Source organism: Solanum dulcamara, chromosome 9 (assembly GCF_947179165.1).
Source record: "Solanum dulcamara chromosome 9, daSolDulc1.2, whole genome shotgun sequence".
NCBI lineage: Eukaryota > Viridiplantae > Streptophyta > Magnoliopsida > Solanales > Solanaceae > Solanum > Solanum dulcamara.
Window position 1 is genome coordinate 60074388 of NC_077245.1, and position 12574 is coordinate 60086961.

Consider the following 12574-nt stretch of genomic DNA (forward strand, 5'->3'; position numbering starts at 1 on the left):
AATCGGAGGGCTTACCTTGATTAACCAAATTTGTAGCTCTCTCTCCATGTTCTCCAAGTTTTTCTTCAATTGTTTTTCAAGTGTAAAGATGTTGAAAAGTGAGTTGATCCAGCAATACACATGTATATATATGTTTCCTTAAGTGGGGACACGTGGAAGCCCCTAGGGGTGACATGTGGAAGCCCCCTAGGGCGCCACCTCAATCATGCATCCAATCCAAAGCCGCCACATGGCAGCATGGGGTCCACCCAAGCTACTGCATCACCTACTTGACCCTAAGTAGGTGCATCACCTACTTGCTTTGAGTAGGCGCGTCATTTCCTTATTTCTCTTTCGTGAGCTCGTAATCTCATCTTACTTCAAGAGCCTATGTATTCCTTGCTACATAAGCTCGACGTATACTCAAGTAGCTTCGTATGTAAAATGTCCCAAGTAATAGCTTTCACAAGTAAGTAAAGTCCTACGACTCACTATTTGACCTCCAACTTCTTCTGGTTTCTTATGACCCTATTTCGAATCTTCTCTATTATGAAGTATCTCCTTCTCCTTTCCTTAGGATTATTTGATAGCATTATAGATTATCTGACTCTAATAAAGACTTCTACAAAACTTAAGAGCCTCCCCAGAAACTTAAGAAGCTTAAGAAGCATTCCAGGGTACCAAAGTATGGGGTGTAACATCCTTCCCCCCTTTAGAACATTCATCCTCGAATGTGAACCAAAACCTTCCTCTGGATCTTATACCGACTATATGGAGAGTTCTTCTATCCCGTTTCCATAACATATACTTTCAGCAAGCAATCAATATCAGAGTTCCAAAGCTTAGGATTACTTGTAGACATAGGGAATAGGTACGAATACTTGTGTTTCATTTCCTCTTTCGTTTCCCAGGGGGTCACCCATCGTAGTACTACTCTCACCCAAGCACGCTTAACTTCTGAGTTCTGATGGGATCCGATGTGTTAGTGCTAGTATGATCGCATCCATCTCTTATGGGATCTCATTTGAAGTTTAAGCATTCCCATTTAGATATGATAGTGTAAGTTGATTTTCTCTTACGCTTGTACTTCTCTTGTCTACTTCCCCTCTTTAGGGTATATCCATGTCATTGTCTGTTTGTGTTATACCTTATGCCCTTATTTCCAATTTTCAAATGCGTAAGATTCCTTTCCAATACCTTTGGTATACCGCACCCTATCTATGCCTTCCTTTATACCACCTATACCTTTAGTTGCCCATGTACGACATCTTAATATACTCGTGAGGTGCTAATCCAATCTAATTGTTGGTACTCGATTCACGTATACATAATACATCTTTATGCTTTATGAGCTTTCATTTTTGTCGTGCACCCGATGCTCACTTTCTCAACAGCATATCAAGCTTGCCTTAATACTAGGTTTACCTTGACACCATATTGTTGTACTACCCCTATAAATCTATGACTATACATTCTCCTTTTGCTCTGTCCTCGTATTCAGTTACTTATGTCTATCTTGGGTGCCTCTGTTAGAACTTCTTTATTATTCCTTACTTATTCTCATAATGACCTTCGTTATATTCACATGGTATCATGTTCGCATTTAGTCCCATAGTATAACACTGCTTGACCTTCTTTACAATTCTTACTATGGGTTACCTACCCTTCTTAGTTAGTCTTATCCTTAATATCTCACAAGCTGTCTTATTAACACTTCACTTCTGTCACAATACTCTTCTCTTAATTATACTGTTACTTCTTTCAACTATAACTCGTCATCGTTTATCCCTATGTATCAATTTAGGCGATGCCTTAATATATCGTTTTATCCCAATCTATCAATCTTCTCTAAATCATCTTCTTTGGTTTATAAGTCTTTTCCAATTTCATTCTACTATATCAGTATCGACCTCCTAGTTTCTATTGCCATCAATTTAGCAATTAACTCATTTCTCTAGGCCATCCATACTCGTAGTTTAATCAAATCTCATCATTGTTGTGGGCACAACCTTTCAAGACATACTATAGCCTTGTATCTCACTCTTCTTATTTCTAGGAAAATTTGGACAGAGTTTCCTTTGTATTTCTTACTATCCCAACACCTGCACGCAGAAAATGCCAATAGTTCCTCACAGGGCACGCATGTATATATTCAGATCATATCATATCGCAGCCACACAGGGCGCCCAATATCAACAGTATGAAAATGGACTTACCTCATGTTCCCGACTCAAACTGCACTTGTTACCCTGCCCTGTCTACTTTTCCTTTCAATTTTTAACTTTACATGTCAATGGTACTTCAATACCTCACCTGACATATATCTTCCGTGCCTTTGCTTACCTGTATACTTTGTAACTTCCAATATCGTCGGTCACCTTCTTCTATCAATATTGTCCTTCTACTGAAACCATATGTTAGTATGAGGAATTTCATTCCCTATGACTCGGCTCTATCACATGATCTTAGATATGAAAGAAAGGTAACATCCTAAATTTCCTGTAGCCTCTTGTTTATAGATGTGGTGCACAACACACCGATAAACAAGATTCTACTAGACACGGTCTGTAGACACTCCAAGAACGAATTGCTCTGATACTACTTTTGTCACGACCCAACTCCGTAGGCCGTGACTGGTGTCCGATTAGGGCACCCATACGTACCCTTAGCCCCACTGAGTATGTTAGTCGAATAAACATATGAGGAAATCAAAATGAATCGCTAGAGAGCGCACGGAAATAGATGTAGCATATGAAGGCTGTTAAGGCCATCACGGAACATAAAGCCCAAAACATATATACAGAACCCACATCACAAGTCTACAGACCTCTACAGAATGCTAGCCTAGTCATATGACGGGACAGGGCCCCATCGTACCCCTGAATAAACAAACATTTATATTAAATGACCAGTATCAAAAGTTAGGCTCCGGAACAGTGAAGCACATCCAACATTGCTGAGTGGAAACCCTAAGCTAGAAGATCTCCAAAGTTAACATTTGTACCTACGGTCATGAAACGCAACCCCCCCCCCCCCCCCCGAAGAAAGGGGGGTCAGTACGACATATATACTGAGTATGTAAAGCATGGACTGTAACAAGTAAAGCCATTACCAGAACAGAAGGTGCAAAAGTGAGCTAAATACCCAGAATATCAAAATGTTTTTCATAACCACAGATAATGTATGTAGAAAAACATATGCCATATCTGGCCCCATTATGGGATGCGGTGAACAAAACGTGGTTGCCACACCGTCACTGGCTCTACAGCACAGCATATATCAAGAGTAGAGAATATCTCTGTAACAGATCATATCATATCAGATGGTCATATCAAATCATATCATATCATATGTGTACATGGCACATCATAACTCCACAAATCCCATGTACAGGTCGTACCTGCCCCTTCACATTGGGGCATGGTAAACAATGTAGAGAAGTACGCACGATAACAAAAACTGGCCCGGGCTCGGTGAAGGAAACATTGAGGCATCCACGAGTGGAGTAGTGAGAAACTATATGCAATTTAAATCATATTTGAGACTCGGTGGAATAATCAGAATGAGCTATCATTCAAAACCAAGACAAGAGTCATATCAAGTACCTTTTGAAAGTTACTATGGGTTATATAAAAATAGAGATTTTGGGAATCATATACACATATCAAGACATAACAGATATTTTTTGGAAAACAAAGAGGTTGGCCATCCTAGCGGCTCTACGAATAGGAACTTCCTTGGAATCATATAAAAGTCATATACTTGCTTCATAAAAACCTTGTAAACAAGGAAGATTAGATTTACATATTTGTGCCCAAAACATGCCAAGAGATAGAATAAGCTTAATATACTAATGCCGAATACATGCCAAAATAAAGTCTAAGCCTTACATACTTATGCCAAAAACATGCAAAAAGAAGGAAACATTAGCTTTACATACCTGTTACGGGTTACTTTTTATCCCGTTCGTCTCGTCGTCCTATAAACCTAAGTAACATAAAAGCAATACGAGTATTAATAACCCTTTTCTTTCCAGAAACTTAGGCTACACACGAGTATTTGTAGAGCTCATCCCCTCGCTCGCCTTCTCGACTAGTTCCCTAACTAGTTAAAGAGTTAACAAAAATCGGGCAGCATTTCCCCTATAATGTGTCCTATCTGAATTTCCAATTATACTCCTAATAGCTACAGCCAACCAACAACAATAACCTGCATCATATATATATACAAATCACATCAATCTTATACCACATAAACTCCAAATGACTCGCTCGAAACCACGATACCAAAATAAGGTTTCTAGTTTCCATTTTGCAAAACCTTTAACTGGAAGAAGCGGGGGTGTCGTGTGGCTACAACCAGAAGCTCCCCCACTTCTTTTAGGACATATTTATTCCCTTAAACACACACCACACACCTTCATCCACACACCACAAGCACAACACCTTGCTTCGACTATAATTTAACTATAGCGACTCCAATTTGGTTTGTTTCGAACGTCGAGCATATTTATGGAATTTTCATATTTCCAGCCACTTACACAACGCATAATACACTTCATAACAACACCATAAACTCCAAATTTAAAGGAAAACCCTTACCTTAAAATAAACTCGTCAAACTCGCCAAAACTATCAAAATGTGAATTCTGGACAGTCTACTGTCTTGTATTGTCGCTTAGTTTCGAAGGGGTAATTGAGGGAAACAAGATTGTTTTCCTCAATTAAAGTTATAGAAATGTCTCTTAGGGTCGCATAAAATTTCGAATCAACCCTACAGAAATTCTATACCAAAAGATATGCCCAAAATACCAACAGCAGCCCGTGTAGGATTTCCGAAATGAAATCTGGGAAGCACCTCACCTATACTTCATCATCCTTTTTCAAGAACATAAAAGCAAAAATGGGTTTTATAATATAAATAAAAGTTATATCCCTATGAAATATCTTTCCAAAACATCTTTAATCACTTGAAACGAAGCTTTACACAAGGAGTTATCCTATTATTACTAACAACAGTCTCATTCCAAAAACGGGTTTGTTGACAAGAATGAGAACCTCCTCGAAACCCCAACTATAAATTTTATGTTGTTAAACACCGTTGCTTAACCGAAGAATACCTTAAATAATTAATTCACGGAATGAAATCGGAGGGCTTACCTTGCTTAACCAAATCCGTATCTCTCTCTCCATGTTCTCCAAGATTTTCTCCAATTTTGTTTCAAGTGTAAAGATGCTGAAAAGTGAGTTGATCCAGAAATACACATGTATATATATGTTTCCTTAAGTGGGGACACGTGGCAGACCCTAGGGGTGACATGTGGAAACCCCTAGGGCACCACCTCAATCATGCATCCAATCCAAAGCCGTCACGTGGCAGCGTGGGGTCCACCCAAGCTGCTGTATCACCTACTTGACCCTAAGTAGGTGCATCACCTTTTTGTCCAAGTAGGTGCATCACCTACTTGCTTTGAGTAGGCGCGTCGTTTCTTTATTTCTTTTTCGTGAGCTCGTAATCTCGTCTTACTTCAAGAGCCTATGTATTTCTTTCTACTTAAGCTCGACGTATACTCAAGTAGCTTAGTATGTAAAATGTCCTAAGTAATAGCTTTCACAAGTAAGTCAAGTCCTACGACTCACTACTTGACCTCCAACTTCTTCCGATTTATTATGACCCTATTTCCAATCTTCTCTATTATGGAGTATCTACTTCTCCTTAAATTAGGATGATTTGATAGCGTTATAGATTATCCAACTCACATGACGACTTCTACAAAACTTAAGAGCCTCCCCAGAAACTTAAGAAGCTTAAGAAGCATTCCAAGGTACCAAAGTACTGGGTGTAACACAATTGGTATAGACCATAATGGCATTTAGAGGGTACTCGAGATGACTACACTACTACTCGTGTCCTCAGAAAAAAGCTTAACTTTCTTATTTTGTTGAGTCTCTAATAATAATTTAAATTGCATATAGTTACTCACTACTCTACTCGTGCATACTGTAACCCTTCTATCATCGAGTACCAGGCTGAGTATGTAGACGTGCGCAGTTCACTGCATTATCCACCGAGTCCATCACTAAAGGGGTCGGGTACACTATATGAGGACATAATAATGCAATGACATGAATGCTTTTATGATTCACAGGATATATGTACAGGTTTCTGATTTGATATTTTTTCCACTGCTTCTCTATTTCAAATATGCTTCCAGTTGTATGATGTTATATTTTACATACTCAATATATATGTCGTACTGACCCCCTTTCTTCGGAGGGCTGCGTTTTATACCCGCAAGTACCGATACAAGTTTTGGGAGTCCATCAGCTTAGAATTTCGTTCAGCTCAGCTAGAAGAGGCTTCATTGTCTCAGAGCCTATTTTTTGGAACTAGCCGCTGATGTATATTATTGTTTTGTTATTAAGGGGTACGGCGGGGGCCTTGTCCCGCCATATATTGTCATTAATATTTTTAGAGGTCTACAGACATGTATATGTGGGTTGTGTATGTCAGGTTGGTTCAACTGGGTCTATATGATGTATTATAGGTGTTATTATGCTATGGCAGCCTTGTAGGCTTGCGTGCTCTTTTATGTTATAATATAAATGAAAGAGGCTATAGATATATGAAATGCTATGACCCATGGGGGTTCTCATGTACATATCATGTTGTTTGTAGTCCAGTTTGACTATACTTGATTTATATGAATTACGTGCCTATAAATTTGGCTTGAACACAACTGATAAATATGTATATGAGGGTCCAGGTCAGACCCCAGTTGCGGCCTACAGGATTGGGTCATGACAGAAGTGGTATCAGAGCAGTTTGTCCTTGGATTGTCTGCAAACCGTTTCTAGTAGAGTCTTGATTATTGATGTGTTGCACGCCACATCTATAAGCAGGAGGCTACAGAACATGTAGGATGTTACTTTTCTTTCATATCTGAGATCGTGCTATAGATCCGAGTTATAGGATAATTCTTTATACTAACCTTGGACCTTAGCAAGAGGACGACATCAACAGAAGGAAGTAATTGACAACATGGGAAGTTACGAAGCACGCGGGTAAGTAAAGTAAAGGCACAAAAGATATCTGTTGGGTAAGGTATTTAAGAAAAATTAAAATGTAAAGTCAAAAACTGGAGGGAAAAGTAGACAAGAAGTGTAACAGATGCATTTCGAAGATAGACATACGAGGTAAGTCCATTTTTTCTATATTATTGCTAATATTGAAAGTCCTATGTGGCTGCGGTATGAGATGATATTGAAAGCCCTGTGCGGCTGTAATATAATAAATATATATATATATTGTCCCTGTGAGGCATTGTTGGTATTTTCTGCGTGCAGGTTATGGGATAGTAAGGAGTATAGAGGAAACTCTGCCAAAATTTCTCAGAATAAGAAAAGGGAATGAAACATAGCTTCATAAAATGTTGTAAAAGTTGATACCGAGTACCCATATTATGCTACACTAAAGATGTAAGATGTACTCTCCATGTCATCGATAGGGGGCACCCTCTTTAATTGGGGAAATTTATTTAGGAGAAACAAAAACCTACTTAAGCAGTACAGTTCAGACCACAGTATCTCCAGTCGTATTTGTGCTGTAGGAAAAAAGAGAGCTCAAGTTGAAGGGTAAGATGTCTAGGAATTGCGTTTCACTTTTCTTGAAAAGTACCAAGCCCCCAACTGCTAGTTGTAAATTAGATAAGTTTTTCATGACTCGAGGAACTCAAGGGAGACCATGTGAGTCAAATGTTGAGAGGTACTATGATGGTTAAGGGATTTTAGTTTTCTTCTAATGGTGGTTGGAAAGTGCTCCATGATAACAGTTTATTAGTTCTTCACCGACTAATGGGAGAAAGAAGTTATAACAGAATCACCCCAGATAGATGTCATGAACTAAATATGAGTAGGACTAAAAGGGGGATATGTAGGTATGAATGTAAAGGTGTGGTATAACAATACGGGGATAAAGTAAGACCGCTAGTAAGGCGCACTTAGTATATGGTAACTAAGTTAAAAGCCTATATTGGTTACACAGTAGGGACAAGGGGCATAAGGTATAAAGGAATAATGCATGCACACAGAGTCGCCCTGAAAATAGTGGAACTCTTCCAAGACAAAGACGGCTAACTTAAGGAGTAAATGGCGCAACTTCCATTCACCCCAAGTAACAAAGGATATAGGTGGGAATAAAGCTACTACTCCGAGAGAACCTTAGACAATTATTGTTGGAAAGTGTTGCCTAGTTAAAATTTCAGACGACTACCAGTGTGTATTAGCATTTCATAAAGATAAGTAGAATGTGGTCGTGGATGAGTTGTTTCTCGGGTCACATTATTCAAGTACAAATTAGTAAATGAGAAATCACATTATGTATGGGAAGGATTTCGTCGCTTCGTGATTTAGCTGAGGTTCCATATATGGATAATCAGGTTATAAAATATCCAGAGAGATGGAGACATGATATAGTACTAAGTATATTGGAGAAGGAGATTGGATGAAATTGAAACTGGACATAGAGACATAGAACAAGGTATAAGTAGATAAAAGTATAAGTACTGTCTAAAGGGGGGAAGCCAATGAGAAAATTGCAAGGGTAAGGTGGAGGCAATTGATAGGGCAACATACTTAAGATGAATGTTTAAACTTCAAGAAGATCCCATGCTGAAGCAAGTTGAAGGGCCGAACTCAACAATGATTGGATAGAAGAAGACAGAATGGTATGTAAGGCAGTGTTAAGAGGTTTTTAACAAGACATTGAATGACATCATGCCATATCAAAAGCCAAAATGTTGGCTACGGAGTTGGTCACAAATGGTGTTGCGATAGATAAATATCTAAGAAAAAGGAATAGAAAACCTCCTATGGTAGGAGATGAGAAGAGCAAAGAGTGAATAAGGGTAAAAGAAAGAAGTATAATAAAATGGGATAAGCAAGTTCCAATATGAATGAGATGTGTACAGCAGAAGGAACCAGGAGACGGCAGGATTACATCTACCTCCTACAAGTTGCATCGGAATAGTTTTGCAACCTACGAGTAGGTATATATAAGTATAGGGCTAAGTGAGAAAGTACATGATAAATGGAATAGGGGTTCAGTAATGACAATGTAGTTATGATATTTTGGATACCCTATCGAGAGATACGAAGATAGGTTAAGCTAAATTATCGAGATGGAATTATCAATACGGGCAAAGTAATACATGGCCATAGTTGGACCAAAGATCTACCCCGACATCGATTGTAGGATAAGGGAGTAAACGTCAAGGTAACACATAAGACCTAGCGAGATGGCGCTAATATATTTCCCAAGTTAGGTTGAGCACCTTATCACATTCTTGTAAAGGTGTAGGGTGACACGAGATAACGTATCTAAAGTGTTACAAGTTGGGACAAGCTGAGATAAGGAAATTATGAAATGGTTTAAACCAAGAGGAGCAGAACTAACGGGTTACTAAAAGATGAAGGACTTATATTAAAAATTCCTTCAGAATTATACCAGGTAATAATAGACAGAGCATAGAACGATTATCAAATCCAACTTTAAGGATTGAAAAACAAAACCCAAAAGATAGAGTGACAGTTAAAGTTTTGAAAGGAGCCGAGAAGGACTATACAAAACTAAGGAGTCCTAAATTATCAACGTCATTATCAACCTATTTTATACTCTTCAAGAGTAGGGTACTATACGGGTTATTATGAGTAGGCTATTGAATCAGCCCATTTGCTTTCAATCAAGACCACCTATGCGGCTGAAACTAGTTGAAGTTATAGGTCAAGGAGGTAGTAAGACTCCATGAGGTTCCCCCAGCTATAATTAACGTCTGGAGATTAGTCCAAGAAGAGATTGGGAAAACAGGTAGGTCTTAATACCGCATTTTTCCCTCAAGCGGCTGGACAGACTAAGCGTACTATCAAAATGCTAGAAGATATATTGTGAGCCTGTATGGTTGGCTTCAAGATTAACTGAGATGATCGTCTACCACTTATTGAGTTTGCCTATAATAATAACTCTACTCCAGTATCCCAATAACCCCGTACAAGATTGGTAGGGCAGGACGTATAGTCCCTTATTGGTTAGGTCGATATTAAAAAGACTAGGCTAGTAGGCCCAGACATGATTGAGCAAGTTATAGACTAGTAGCCCAGAGTCGGAAGAAATGATATGTAGATAATCGACATCAACATTCAGAATTCAAATTGATGATTGGGTGTTCGGAACAGGTTCACCTAGAAAGGGAGTAATAAGATTCGGCAAGAAAAGGAAACTTAGACCGAAATGCATTAGATCTTATTAAGTTGCTCATGAGATGGAAAACATTGCCTATAAGTTGGACTTACCACCTAATTGGGAAATTATACACCCAGTCTATCAGATAGGGATGCTTTCATATGGGTATTAGTAATCCACTCAGAGTATGTCCCATAAATGATGTCAATATCATAATATATTTATCCTACAAAGAACAACCTATTGCCATTCGGGATCAATAGACTATAGGATTGCGGACTAAGGACGTAGCTTCTATAGAAGTATTAGGGCAAAATAGGAATAGTAAAGACATGACCTGGGAAGCTGAAGAGGATACAAAACCAAGTATTTATACCTATTCCTGATGTCTACAGGTAACCCCAACTCCTGAAACTCGTAGATGAATAACTTGGATGAACGTATGTGTGATCACAATGGAAAGGAATCTCCCTACAATCTGTGTAGCGTCTTGAAGGAAGTTTTTTTTAACATTTGGGGAAAAATGTTCTCAAGGGGGGAAGGATGTTACACCCCACACTCTTGACCTCGGAATATCTCCTAAAGCTACTTAGAAGTTATCATGTAAACCGTATAATCTATGACACCATCAAATAACTCTAAGGAAGGGAGAATGTGATACCCCATGGGACGGAAGGTTGGAATTAGGGTCATGAGAAGTCAGAAGGAGTTGGAGGCTAAGTAATGAGTCGTAGGACTCGATTTACCTACGTAAGCCACTAACTTAGGAGTCTTACATACTTAAGTTACTTGAGTACATACCAAGCTTACGTGGCAAGGATTACATAGGTTCTTAAAATGAGATGAGATTACGAATCCATGAGGAAGAGGGGAGAATGACACGTGGTAGCAAGAGGAGGCACCACATGGCAGCATGGGAAGGTTCCATGTGGAAGCAGGTGATCCACCTGCTTGGGGTCAAGTAGGTGACCCACCTGCTTGGAGGATGGGCCCCAGAAGGACACGTGGAAGCCCATATATGTATATTTATCACTCTTATTTCAGTTCCTCATCAAAAACTTAGCCAAAACCAAAGGAAAGAATCTTAAAGCCTAAGGGAGACTAGCTACAATAACAAGGGAAAAAAGGTAAGTCTCCAATTTTTCTCCATGAATTAATTATCTATGGTGTTCCTCAAGTACGTGGAGATGTATATATGTATCTTATGATGTCTACAGAATCATCTCTTCAGCTTTATGCCTAGAAAAGTAAGAAAGAAGAAGAGAAAAATGCTAGGAGCACAAGGAAGGGACCTACGGGTTTGAGCAAAAAGAGGGGTAAGGCACGATTTTGTTCCGCAAATTAATTGTTTAGGGTATCCCATGGTGATATGATGGTGTTTAATAACAATAAATTTCAATTCGGTACAGCAAATAAGCGATACAAACAATCCGCTAAAGTTTCAGCACGACAAGGAACTTCCGAGGCTAGTTTGGTAAGTTTTGGCCAATTTCGGGTAAGGTAAGACCTTTACCTTAAATTTGGAGTTTATGGTGTTTTTATGAAGTGTGTTACACATTTTTTAAGTTGATGTAAATATGAAAATTCCATAAATATGCTCAACGATTCGAAACAAACTAAATTGGAGTCGTTATAGTTAAATTGTAGTCGAATCAAAGTTTTGTGCTTGTGTTGTGCTGCTGCAGGTGTGTGGGGGTGTGTTGTAGGGCCTAAAATTATTCTAAAAGAGGTGTGGGTTCTTCATTTTGTAGCCACATGACCTCTCATTTCGTATAATTAAAGGTTTTGCAAAATAAAAACTAGAAACCCAATTTTGGTATCGTAATTTTCAGCAAGTTGTTTGGAGCTTATGTTGTGTAATATTGCCATATTTTATTTGTATATGAGCTGCAGGTTATTGTTTTTGGTTTTCTGTAGTGATTAGGGATCTAATTGGAAATTTGGATAGGGCATGTTATAGGGGAGGTGCTGCCCAATTTTCGTTAACTCCTTAACTAGCTAAAGAACTAGTTGAGAAGACGAGCGAGGAAATGAGTTCTATGAATACTAGTGTGCAACTTAAGATGCTAAAAAGTCAGGGATGGTTGATATTCATATTGCTTCTGTGTTGAATAGGTTCAAAGGACGACGAGTCAAACGTGATAAAGAGTAACTCGTAAGAGATATGTGAAGCTTTCTCTTGGCATATTTTTGGCATAGGTATGTAAAGCTATCTTTCTTTCCTTTTGGCATGCCTTAGCCGTAAGTGAATTGTATGTGAAATTTGGGGATAATTCCATTCCCAGAACTCCAAGTATGCCTTATAATCCCTATCCACTGCTTGGTATTGGAACTCCTACAAGAATTGAGTATTGTATGT

At 38.7% G+C, this 12574-nt stretch overlaps 1 pseudogene; it reads right to left on the reverse strand.

The window, feature by feature from the left end:
- Window positions 1-862: 862 nt before the first annotated feature.
- Window positions 863-984, reverse strand: LOC129904863 (5S ribosomal RNA; annotated as a pseudogene).
- Between the last annotated feature and the right edge of the window lie 11590 nt (window positions 985-12574).